This window comes from Phoca vitulina, unplaced genomic scaffold (genome assembly GCF_004348235.1).
Source record: "Phoca vitulina isolate PV1807 unplaced genomic scaffold, GSC_HSeal_1.0 scaffold9, whole genome shotgun sequence".
NCBI lineage: Eukaryota > Metazoa > Chordata > Mammalia > Carnivora > Phocidae > Phoca > Phoca vitulina.
Window position 1 is genome coordinate 65610577 of NW_022589712.1, and position 12545 is coordinate 65623121.

The 12545-nt window shown below is 37.4% G+C and overlaps 1 pseudogene; it reads left to right on the forward strand.

The window, feature by feature from the left end:
- Window positions 1–712: 712 nt before the first annotated feature.
- Window positions 713–1091, forward strand: LOC116634291 (annotated as a pseudogene).
- Window positions 1092–12545: the final 11454 nt, after the last annotated feature.

Below are 12545 nucleotides of genomic sequence, written 5' to 3' on the forward strand. Positions count from 1 at the left end.
AGGTCTATGTTTAGCATATAGACAGTACTATATAAGAATTGTCTATATTGGGGCATCTGGGCGGCTCAGTAGGTTAAGTGTCTGCCTTTGGCTCAGCTCATGATCTCAGGGTCTTTGGAAGGAAACTTCTATTGGGCTCCTGGCTCAGCTGGGAGCCTGCTTCTCCCTCTTCCTCCTCCCCTCCCCCTGCTCATGCTCTCTCTCTCTTTCTCTCTAATAAATAAATAAAATCTTAAAAAAAAAAAGAACTGTCTATATGGTTATAAGAATATGACACTTATTTTCTCTTTTAATTTAGTTAATCATGCAAATATTTTTTTTCACTATTACTAGTCTGCAGTAATGTAACTTAATACAGAATAAATTAGTTTGATGAGTGAATCTTAAGCATTCTAAGAATACAATTAATATTGATTAGAAATAATTTTCATCCCGTCTTTATGTGTTTTCTTTCTTTCTTCTTTTAATTATTAAAACAAAGAAATAGAGTTGAGCTAACAGGGGAAAAGTTAACTAGAGAAATTTTGGAGAGAAGCAGGATCTTGATGACACAAAAAGAAAATGACCTCTTTTCATGATCAATTGAGGTGGTCAGGAAGCCTAGTCAGAGTCAAAGCACAGGACAAGTCTCTCAGGGAAACTTTGAAGATCAAATTAGTTTACCAAGGAAGAGCCAAAACCGCTCAGCAAAGTTACAGAAATAAGGTCCTAGATGAATAAAGTTAAAAATTATAGGGCAGCAGCAGTGCATTGCGCAGAGGGGGCCAAGATGAAGGCTCGAGACCTTCGCGCAAGAAGGAGGAGCTGCTTCACCAGCTGAAAAAGCTGAAGGTGGAGCTGTCCCCGCTGCGTGTCCCCAAAGCTCTCCAAGATGCCAGATGTTGGCAAATCCGTCACCTGTGTTGCCCCCGTCATCAGCCAGATGCAGAAAGAGAACCTCAGGAAATTCTACCAGGGTAAGAAGTACAAGCCCCTGGAAGACACGTGCCATGCACCATGGGCAGAACAAGCATGAGGAAAAGCTAAAGACCAAGAAGCAGCAGCAGAACGAGAGGCTGTACCAGCTCCGGAAGTACCCGGTCAAAGCCTGAGCACAAACAAACTGGGAAAAAAAAAAAAAAAAATTATGGAGAAGCTACATATATATGTTGGCATGCATGTGTATATATAGATTACATAATCTAACTAGGCTCTTCAGACTTGTTTTGGTGTTTTCCTCCTAAGGAACAAATTTTTAGACACTGGTAAATATTACACACGAGGTTCTGCATAGTAGGAGTTGGTACCTAGCTAAAGTATTTAAAATACTTCCCACTGATTAGTTTACACAGCTAAGTAAACGGATCCTCAAGGTTATAAATGAATATATTGTAAATGGTGAAACATGTCATACATATCCACTAACCAATATAAATTGTGAACTCTTGTTTCTGCCCTGTTTACATTTGCCTTTTCGAAAAAGAATTGGGATGGTTTACACAGGCCTGTGGCAGATTAACTATGACCTTGCATTGAAGTGTGGGAAAGGAATAAACCCAGTAACTATGTTCTTTTCTTTTAGTTGAAAGATAGTGATCTGCTTTCTCTTGTTTCTACTCATAGAAAAGTTCTTAGGAAGAAAACTCACAGATACCTTGTAGTCCAAGATAGATGACTTCAAAATTATTTCGCATATTATTAAATACCTTAAGTTCTTAATTGCTGAAATACACCCACACACTGGATGATATGCTGCTGTGAAATGTTCAATAGAGAAAAATCCTACTGAGATAAGTTCAGCAGAGAATTTACTAGTTCAGTTCCTGGTAGGCACCCAGTTGATAGAGTTTAAAGGAGGCACAGAACACAGATCAAGACTTAACTTGGATGCATACTGAAAATTTAGCCATCAGATGAAATCGAGCTGGAACACACACCAACCTTCTTAACCTATGGGTGGCATTTTGAGATTGAAAATGGCATGTAAAATTAACTGTTCAGGAAGTATCTTTTAAATATCATAGTTGATTACAAGCATAAGGCTTGGGAAAACTGTCAACTGAAATCTAACCGGATTATTCTTTTGAAGTTTTTTGGTACATTAATTAACTGATCATCGGGAAATGAAATTTAACAAAGTTTGCTCAGGCATAGAATGTGTTGGATGGAAGTTCTAGGATATTCACTACTATATTCTTTCTGATAATGACCGAGGACAAGAAGGGAAGCGTATTCAGGAGCAAAGCTTTCAGTGATAGATTTGTGAGCTCAGGGAGGATCTCATTCCAGGGCTTCCACACAGAGTTGCCTAGGACTGGAATGCTCATAACACAAATATGGCTTTTGTGCCTATGTGTAGGAGGCATGAAATTATTGAGAAAGCAGTATCTTGTCTAGGCCCAGTTTCTCACTGGGCTTAGTAGGAATATGGGACACAAGGATTTCACTACAGAATTTATTTCAGTACAACAAGTATGTTTTATCACTTACTATGTACAAGGCAAGTGATGTACTAACAACCTGATCTTCAGCCATTAAGGCTTTTGACTCATATCATTTCTGTTCATACCAAAGAAATATACCATACATACCATATTTGGGGAATGCATCTTCCATATTAAAAGACATTTTGCAGAAGTAAACAAAACAAAACAAACAAACAAACAAAAACTTTGCCTAGTAAATATTCATGGCTTGGCAGTTAGTCCTGGCAATCTAAACAACTATAAACTAGAAAAGTAAGAAGTCAGAGAGTAGAAGCACAGCAACCTGGAATACGTGTAAACAAGTGGGACATCATTTGAATACTGGTTTGTTTTGTGAAAAGAGCAGAACGGAAGAGAAATCATTTGCTCCTGGTTTAGTACTTCTGAGTACAGCAATACTTCTTGAGCACAGCAAAGATAGACCACAATAAACCATACCTCCTGGTATTTATGCCCTTTTATTGTCTCCATCCCTTGAACCTCCGGTGGACCTGTGACTAGCTTTAACTAGTAGAATAAGGAGAAAGCAACACCATCTCAGTTCTGGGCCATGCCCTAATAAAGCCTGGCAGCTTTTACTTTTGTACTTTTGGGAGTCCTAAGCCACTATGTAAGGAGTCTGGCTATTTTGATTAAGAGAGTGAAAAGACCACATGGTGAGAGTCCTTGAGACTATGTTGAGATGGAGAGAGGCCCAGCCATTTAGCATCCCAGGCAAATGTCCAGATGACTTCATCCTCAGCTGACATCTGAATGCCACACCATTATTCCAACTAGAACAGCAGAAAACTGCCAAGGTGAACCCAGTCAACTCACAGAACTGTAGGAGTTAACAATGTTGCTATTTTAAAATACTAAGTTTTAGAGTTGTATCTTTTTCAGCAATCTATAACTAAAACAATAGCATTCAGTTATAAGGAATAGCCAGAACAGTAACATGCTAATTAGATATAACTTTTATCCATATATCCTATTTCTACTGAACCACTTTCAAGTGGGATTGGAGTTGGTTTACTAAGAAAATATATATAAACATAAAGCAATGCATCTTTAGAAGGGCAAAAAAAAAAAAAAAGACAAATTCATTTAGAGGTATGCATTTTTTCTTTTTCTCTTTTTATTTGTACTTTTTAAGCTTTGAATCATATTTTCTTATGATCATTTATACCAAGGCCAAAAGAAAGACACATGAAAAGTTGACCTGCTTTGATGAAATGATAGTGTAGCCTGCCCACATGTCCACTCTTCCCTCTCCACAGAACCACTAAGACTCTATAGAACACAAATTAAAACCACAGATTTGGAGGGTAGAAATAAATATTTACACTGGGAACTTGGGGTTAACTCATCTAGACCTAAATTAGACAACAAATATTCGTTACCAGAATCTCCCTCTCCACTGAAAGAGAGAAAGCACAATATGTTACAAATCATTGACTGATGAAAAGAAGATTCTAAATTTGTCTGGAAGAACGAGGTTGAGCTGGATCGAATTATTTAATTATGGGAGGATTTTGTAACAAACCTCCTTTTGCAAGGACTGTATGTTAGTTGTGTCTAACTTGACAATGAAAAGGGATTTTTGTTGCAAGTAGATAAGTTATGTCATTAGTCAAAACCCAAATCTCTTACAAATAAACTACAAAGAAGAACAAAGAAAATGACAGAAATGCCTTCAGCATCATCAGAAGGCATAAAAACAAAAGACTTCAAATTATTTAAGTAAAAAAAAAAAAAAAGCAATTTCCAGCAAAGCTAACTCTTGAGCTCCTGTTGCCAACCCTTCTGGATTGCTAAGGTGGTGTGGGAAAGCTGTGTGGGAGAGAGAAGACTACCGTGAGTAAAATGCTCTCTAGAAGAAAGGCAAACCTAAGTGTGAAAATACTAAAAAGCCAGAGTAAACCAGAGGTCTGACCATATGGAAGGGACTTAAATCTTCTTTGGGATTCAGTAAGTTAATCTTGATAAGACAATGCTTCTGATGAAGAAGATAAAATGAAAGGAACAGGAAAATTTGCAGACCAGTTAATGAGAAAAAAAGTTAGTATTCTCCTAAAGGATACAAAATTAACTTGAAAGATAGCCCTTGTTTCAAACAAAATGACCCAACAGCATAAAGATGTCACATCATCTTAATTTATGAATTTAAGACATTTCTAATTTAAAACAAAACAAAACAAAATGAAACAACTAGCTTCTTAAGTAGCCATAGTTGAGACTACAGTTCATATGGAAAATAAACAGTCAAGGGTAGCTGGGGAAAGAGTGAAAAGAAAAGCCATGAGGGCACACTGCTTCTAGTAGATGTTAAAACATATTGTGAAGACTCCACAATTGAAACAGTGTTGTGATGATGCAAGTGGAGACGCAGTTTAGGGAATTATTTTTAAAAAATGTGCAGAAATAAATCCAAGTACATAGAGACATTTTGAGGTGATTGAAATATTGCCATGATTAAGGTGACATTTAAAATCACCGAGGGAGGGCTGCCTGGGTGGTTCAGTTGGTTAAGTTAAGCGTCCGTCTCTTGATCTCAGCTCAGGTCTTGATCTCAGGGTCGTTGAGTTCAAGCACCACGATGGGCTCTGCACAGGGCATGGAGCCTGCCAAAAAAAAAAAAAGAAGGAAGAAAGAAAGAAAAAGAAAAAGAAAAAGATCACTGAGGGAAAGGATGACCTGTTTAATAAATGGTACTGGGACAGTTGAGTGGTTTTCAGAAAAAAATATTAAATTAGACCCAAACCACAGAATATGCCAAAAAATAAACTGCAAATAATCCAGATATTTAAGCATAAAAATTAAATCATCATGCAAGTATTTAAAAAAGGGTGAATTCCTATATGACCTGAGTACAAGGAAAGTTTTTCTAACAAGGACTGAAAATTCAAATACAATAAAAATACATTCAACTACCAAAAACCCTATCTTTGCACTGTATAAACAAAAGAAAAGAAAAGAAAAACAATCTAAACAAAGGAAAACTGAAAGACAAATAACAGAGATAAAATATCTGCATTGTATACACAAATATTGAGCTAATGTCCATAGTACACAAAGAATTCTTAAAGCTTAAGGGAAACAAAATAAAATAAAAATTTGATACAAAAATAGGCAGAAAAACATGAGCACGTTACAAAAAATATAAAAATAGTCTTTAAGTTTATGAGAATACAACTACCCTGTGATATAATTTCTCCCCTACCACATTGGTAAAAATGTTAAGAATTTGTCAACACTGTCTGTTGGCTGGGCTATGGGGAAATAGGCATGCGCACTGCTGGTGGAAAGAAAATTGGTACAAGCTTTATGGAGAGGAATCTGGCAATATGTAACACATGGTATGTGCATTTTCCTTCTTAATTCAGCAATTTAATTTTTCGGAATTTGTCTTGATGTTCCATACTCAACAATTCAAAAGTCTAGGCAGGCAGTTATTTATGGTAGTATTATTTAGAATTGCAAAATTTGGGCAAAAATCTAAATACTGATATACAGAAGAGTGACTGAATAAGCTATAATAGAAAGGAACGCTATGTAACCATAAAACAAAATAAGGGGAATATGTAGGAACATATATGGCATAGTTCTCAGGATATAGTAAATAGAAAAGAGCAAAATGAAAAAAAGTACCCATAGTAACAAATTTTGTGTAAGAATGGAGGGAACATATAAAATTCTATCAGTGGCTTGAAATGTGGTATAAGCAATGCGGAGTGAAAACCAAGCAGAAGGGAATTGAGAATAAGAAAGGGGGGATGTGAGGGATGGAAGAAACTTTCCTGAGCACACCTTATAGTAAGTGTAATGGATTTTGGACCCATTTTAATGTTTTACATACTAACTACCACCACCAACAACAATAATATATCAACCAAGGTGGAGAAAATTCTAATATTAAATACTAACAGAAAGGAGTAAATCTAACTCAGTTTGAAATGAAAATATAACCACAGTGAAGAGGTAAAGCAAGAGCCAAACTAAGCTAAGTAATATTGAAAAAGCATTTTGATTTATATCCTTAGGGTAAAGACAGAAAGAATTACAAGCAAATATTGAACTCTAGTCAGTAGGTTTGATTTTGCAGCGAGAAAGGCTGGCAGTTTTGACACTACTTTCAGTGTATTCTAGAATTGAGCAAACAAGTAAATATATTGAGGATAATGGGAGCCTGATTTCACTGTCAAGAGATGGGAGAAATGTATATGGAAAGAGAGAAGGCTAGAATAAACTCTCTGACGTTGGGTTGGCATTGCGGTATCGGCATGCAGTCAAGGCACAGATAGATACAAAGATGAAGTAGAAATAATAGATATACATGTGTTGGAGAGAGAGAAAGAGAAGTATAGAACTGTTAGCTCTCTGCTGAAAGATCCTGTAGTCAATGTCTCTCCAGTAACATCAGGCATACCTACCACTCCCATGGTGGTTTCTGCACCATTCTCCACTACAAGAAACCAAGACCACTTGGAGAGATGGCTGACTCCAGGCTGGCACAAGTAAAGGAAAAAATGGGCCTGGAATATCCTGGAATATAAAGATCTACTCAAAAAATGATGCAGGCATATCAAAAAGGCCCAAGGGTCTGCTTGAAGGGGATTCTGCTGGCCAAAGCTGGAACCATTTGAATTCCCAGATAGTGATAATAATGGATATAACTCATTCAAGAAAATAAAAATCTGTAACTCCATACTGATATTAATGAAAATACGGTGAGAAAGAAAAGCTCTTCCTTATAAATAATAACAATAATACTAAATAATAATAAAATAAGTAACAAACAATAAAAAATAATTATTATTTGCAAAGGGAAGAATAGCAACTTTATAGTGGAAAAATGTAGCAGGTACCACCTTAGCAAGTAATCAAAATTAACAGCTTCCTCTTCATCAATAGGTCAAATCTGTAGGAGTGATGTCTTTCTTGGGTGCACAAAGAAAAACACATCTCTTCCGTATTACTGTCCAAATAAGCATAGCTCTATGTAATTATGAGGAAGATCAGACTTGCTCAAACTGAGGAACATTTACAAAATAATTGCTCTGCATTATTCATATTTGTCCAAGTTATGGAAATCAAAGAAAATCTGTGAACTGCTCTGTTTTAAAGGAGCCTAAAGATTGAACAATTAAATTCAATGTGTGATATTGGACTGGATCCTGGACCAGAATTGTTTTTCTTTCATAAAAATACATTATTGGGGTGCCTGGGTGGCTCAGTAAGTTAAGCGTCTGCCTTTGGCTCAGGTCATGATCCCAGGGTCCTGAGATCCAGCCCCACGTCCGGCTCCCTGCTCAGCTGGGAGTCTGCTTCTCCCTCTCCCTCTGCTCCTTCCCCCTAACTCATGCACTCAAGCACATGCTCTCTCTCTCAAATAAATAAAATCTTTAAAATAAATAAAAATGAAAAACATTATTGTGATAATTGGAAAAATTTGAATAAATTCTTAAGTTAGATAGTAGTACTACACTAATGCTAACTTTCTGATTTTGAAAGTTTAAGTTTGTGCAGTTTTGTAGTTAAGAGAATATCCTTGTCTTTATGAAATGTACATGGAAGCATTTAGAGTTCAAGGGGCATTATGTGACCTTTCAACCACTAAAGAGTGTGAAGAATATTAATGTCACTAAACCTATCTCAAAAGAATAAGATGCTAAAAATTGGGATGCAATTAAACACTTAAATCAGAATAATTTCTTCATATAAATTAAAGAAAAAAACGCAGCAGAAGATACTTTCAAGAGGCTCAGCAAAATATCAGTCCTTCTTTACAATATCACTAAATTGAATAGTAAATAACTTATGAAAAATATATGAATTTTAAAACGTTATACCAACATTCAATTCTGGAAAGTATGAGATTAATACAGGTGATATATTCACCTTTTTTCACTCGGGCCAAAAACATCTATTTTGACACCTATGTTAATAGCTTTCCTCTGCTTCCTCATGCAGTGCCTTTCTGTTATGTTAACTGAGATTTTCTTGTTAAGATTTAATTTAAACTTCACAAAGCTATGCTCACAGAAGAAAATCTTAGGACATAAGGAATATTTTCCTGTTAGGTGGCAAATGGAAAGTTGGAAGATGCCTGTCATCTCATGTCATGGTGGAAAACTCCTACTACTTTTTCCTAACCACTTAGCAAAACTTTATCCTTTAAAGGTAACCATGTAAGCTTATTTATTTATTTATTCATGCATTCAACAAATATTATTGATCTGTTGTAAACCGGAACAAGTAATCAAACTAAGGAGAAACCCAATCGGCAATGAGTCTCAAGATTCTTCTGCAAAAGGAGCTATTACAGGGTGAAATCCACAAAACTACTTCCTATTAAATGCTACTAAAAGACCAGAATACTAAACCCAATGCATCTAATGCAACCTGCTCTATGGATGGGTGCTGTGAACAGTTACTATGACAACCACAATATATTTTTTTAAACATTTTTGGCACTCATATGAAAACAAACTCAAAATCTCTTAATCAGGGAAGGTTTAAGAGTCCTTATTCTGAAGTTCTAAGTATGGAGAAATACACTGCCCATGAGATTTCAATTAATTAATTTAGCATATCACTGAAATGAGAAACAAATAATAATAATAAAGAACTTAAAAGTAGAAGAAATCAACAATTGCCTTGGATTTCAGTTAGTAAAGCCCGTCCTGGAGTAGGTGACTGGGATTTATGTGATGAGAACAGTATCTTGGGCCTGGAACCTAAGCCAGAAGAGTCAGCTAACACAGCAAAGCAAAAGCCATCTATTTATATTACAAATGCTATGGATTCTGATAAATTGTATCAGATAGATCAAAGGCTAAACTACTTTAACAAACAGATTTAAAAATGAAATGTCCTAAATATGGTTAAAGTTTACTTCTCTTATACATAAATCTAAAGGTGATTGGTCCAGCTCAGTAGGGTACCATGTTCCCTCAAGAATGCAGATTTCTTCTGTTTTATTGATCCAACTTTTCCTAAGGCTGTTCTTCCTTTTGCATGGCCAAAGTAAGATAGCAGCCACATAAGACCAGGAAAAAAAAAAAATCAGGTCCAGATTTTTCATTGCATCTCTCGCTTCCACCCACATCCCCTTGTTCTGAACTTAATCACATCGCCACATCTCATTGCAAAGGAGACCCAGAAAAGTACTTTTAATCCTCACAGATGAGTCCAGGAGATCCTATTGCCAAAGGGAGAGGGGAAAGGAGAAAGGGAAAATCAGTAATGGGGACAGTTTGTAATGTCGGTCTCACATATTATTCCATGAGATAGAATCTTGATTAGAAATGTTAGTTCAGGGCGCCTGGGTGGCTCAGTTGATTAAGCGACTGCCTTCGGCTCAGGTCATGATCCTGGAGTCCCTAGATCGAGTCCCGCATCAGGCTCCCTGCTCGGCAGGGAGTCTGCTTCTGCCTCTGACCCTCCCCCCTCTCATGTGCTCTCTCTCTCAAATAAATAAACAAAATCTTAAAAAAAAAAAAAAAAAAAGAAATGTTAGTTCAAAAAACTCAAAGTGGGAGAGAAAGTAAATCCAACAATTTACTTCCAGGCTTCAAAAGGAATTTAAATCCGGGAATCAGACAGAGGGGGAAAAAAGAATAAAGATATGAAACAAACATTAGAAAGCTTGAAAATTCCTTCAGCACATAATTATTTGGTAGAATGACTTACTGAAATTTAGGTATCTTAAGATCACTCCTTCAAAGACTTTTTTTTAATTTTTCCTGCTTCACTTTAATTAAGCTTCTCACTAGCTCCTAAATTCCAAAATGTTTTTAAAAATTTTGCACAGGGAAAAAAAATCAAGCACTCCCACCTGGTGAATCAGCTCCATAAAACTCGTAACACTTGGTATCATTCAGATTGAGTTCACATTAACATGTATTTCTATATGTATCATGCTGATCATGTAAATGTAGATAGCATTCTGGAAAAAAGAAACAAGAAACCACGCAAATTGTAACTGATTAGATGCTATTGCAATCATACAGAACTAGTCTTTTTTGGGGGGGAAGGGAGGATTGCATATCACTTCTATATGAATATAAATAAACTTCACTTTAATCTGAGATTATTTTGTCCTTATGAAGGAGAATGATTGAAAATGTAGAGAGGAGGTTTTGTGTTTTGCACTGTGAGTCTTCTGTTTGAGTAGGGATGGAAATGCTGCAAGTCATCTGTCTGGTCCCGAGTACATTCTGTTCAATTTAATAAATATTTATTTAACTCCTCTTCTGGACATGGCATCTAAAAATGAGAAACTGGGGCGCCTGGGTGGCTCAGTCGTTAAACGTCTGCCTTCGGCTCAGGTCATGGTCCCGGGGTCCTGGGATCGAGCCCTGCATCAGGCTCCCTGCTCCGCCAGAAGCCTGCTTCTCCCTCTCCCACTCCCCCTGCTTGTGTTCCCTCTCTCGCTGTCTCTCTCACTCTCAAATAAATAAATAAATCTTAAAATAAATAATTAAATAAAAATTAAAATTAAAAACTCAGATTTCCACCTGTGCAAGGAAAACCCTGCTTCTTCCCTACTGTGTGTTTCTTCCCTGTGAGTCTCCTTTACTGCTCACATAAAACAATGTCTGACACTTCTGGTCACCAAATGTGTAGAGATTTCCCACACACACACAACTCTGACACTATCTAGGGTTTTAGGAGCTCCGTGTCAGGAACAGAGGTTAAAGGCTAATATTAGAACAAGAGAGGCTCCAAGCATTCTTATCACTTAGGAAATGACAAGGGCTTAGGAGCTCCGTGCCAGGAGTGGAGGGCAGAGACGAACAGATATTTTCTATTCTCTCACAGCCCACCCTCCAGTCTCTGGCCATGGACTCTTTATAGCAAAATAATATATCACTCAAAAGATATTGGCACATTACTAAAATCCTGTGCAGACATCAATCATCATTCCGGTCCATCATCACATCATATGAAAAACGTCTCCCTGGGCCAGGCCACTCAGGTTTGTGGACTTCCATTCCATCTTGTCAGATTCTGAGAGCAGGAGTGATCTAGGCAAACCTATGGCTTTATCCTTCCAGGCATCTAATATAATTGAGCTAAGAGACAGTATCATCTCTTACTCAAAGCCTCTTCTGAGGTGTTAATGTGCTATTGGATTCCCCTTATTATAAAACTTATTTATTCATTCATTACTTTACCCTTGGCTACTTTTCCTCCTTCTCTCCATTATAGCCAAACTCTTCTACGTTTGGAGAAGATTTCAAGTCTGGCCTCTGTGCTGATCTAGATTTCTGGCAGTGATGCTAATAGGGCCAGGGCTTTCCCCTCAGGCCGCTGCTGTTCACGTAGAGTAAGGTTACCCAGGTTCAGAACTAGTGAGCTGTCTTTGCTACCAGGCAAGGTGTTAGCCCCAGTCTGGCCAGCTGCGGTGAAGGCATATCTTGCCCCACCAGGCCCTTATGCATTCTGACAAAAGGTTTAAAGCTCAGCTGTAATTTCTCATTTGGAATCATCCCTGTTCCAGCTCTTGTAGTTGCAGCCCTGGTCCTATGACTGCTGCAGTAGGGAGAAAAAATTGAGATGATGTGTGAAGAGAGTATACAGGCATCTTTCCCACCTTCTCTTCCTTAGACCCACTGGGGAAACAGGAATCTATCTTGGGAGGTGTGTGTGTGTGTGTGTGTGTGCATTTTTTAAGTCATGCTCATGTTGAGTGTTAGTGCGCACTCATAAAGGTGCATGAACCAGCCCTTCATGCCTTTATCTCCTCCTTTTTACACAACTAATGTTCCCATTGGCTGTTCCAATTCTCTATACAACTTCTCTGAGGAGGATATCTCTCTGACCTTTGTTGGATATAATAAACCATAAAATGTGTTCGTTGGTGTAAAGAAATAATGGTCAGCAATCCAAATTGATGCAGTATCTTCTGCTCAGCTTCTTTTATAGGATTCTCAGTATTAACATCTACCACAACGTAAGCAAAACCCAATATAGAGTCAATGTCTATTCCCATCAGGGCCTATTTGTAGTCCCTAGGGCCACCAGCATTAGTCTCACTTGCCAGCTATGGTCAGGGCCTCCCCGCCAGAGAATCTGCCACATGGTCATCTGCAG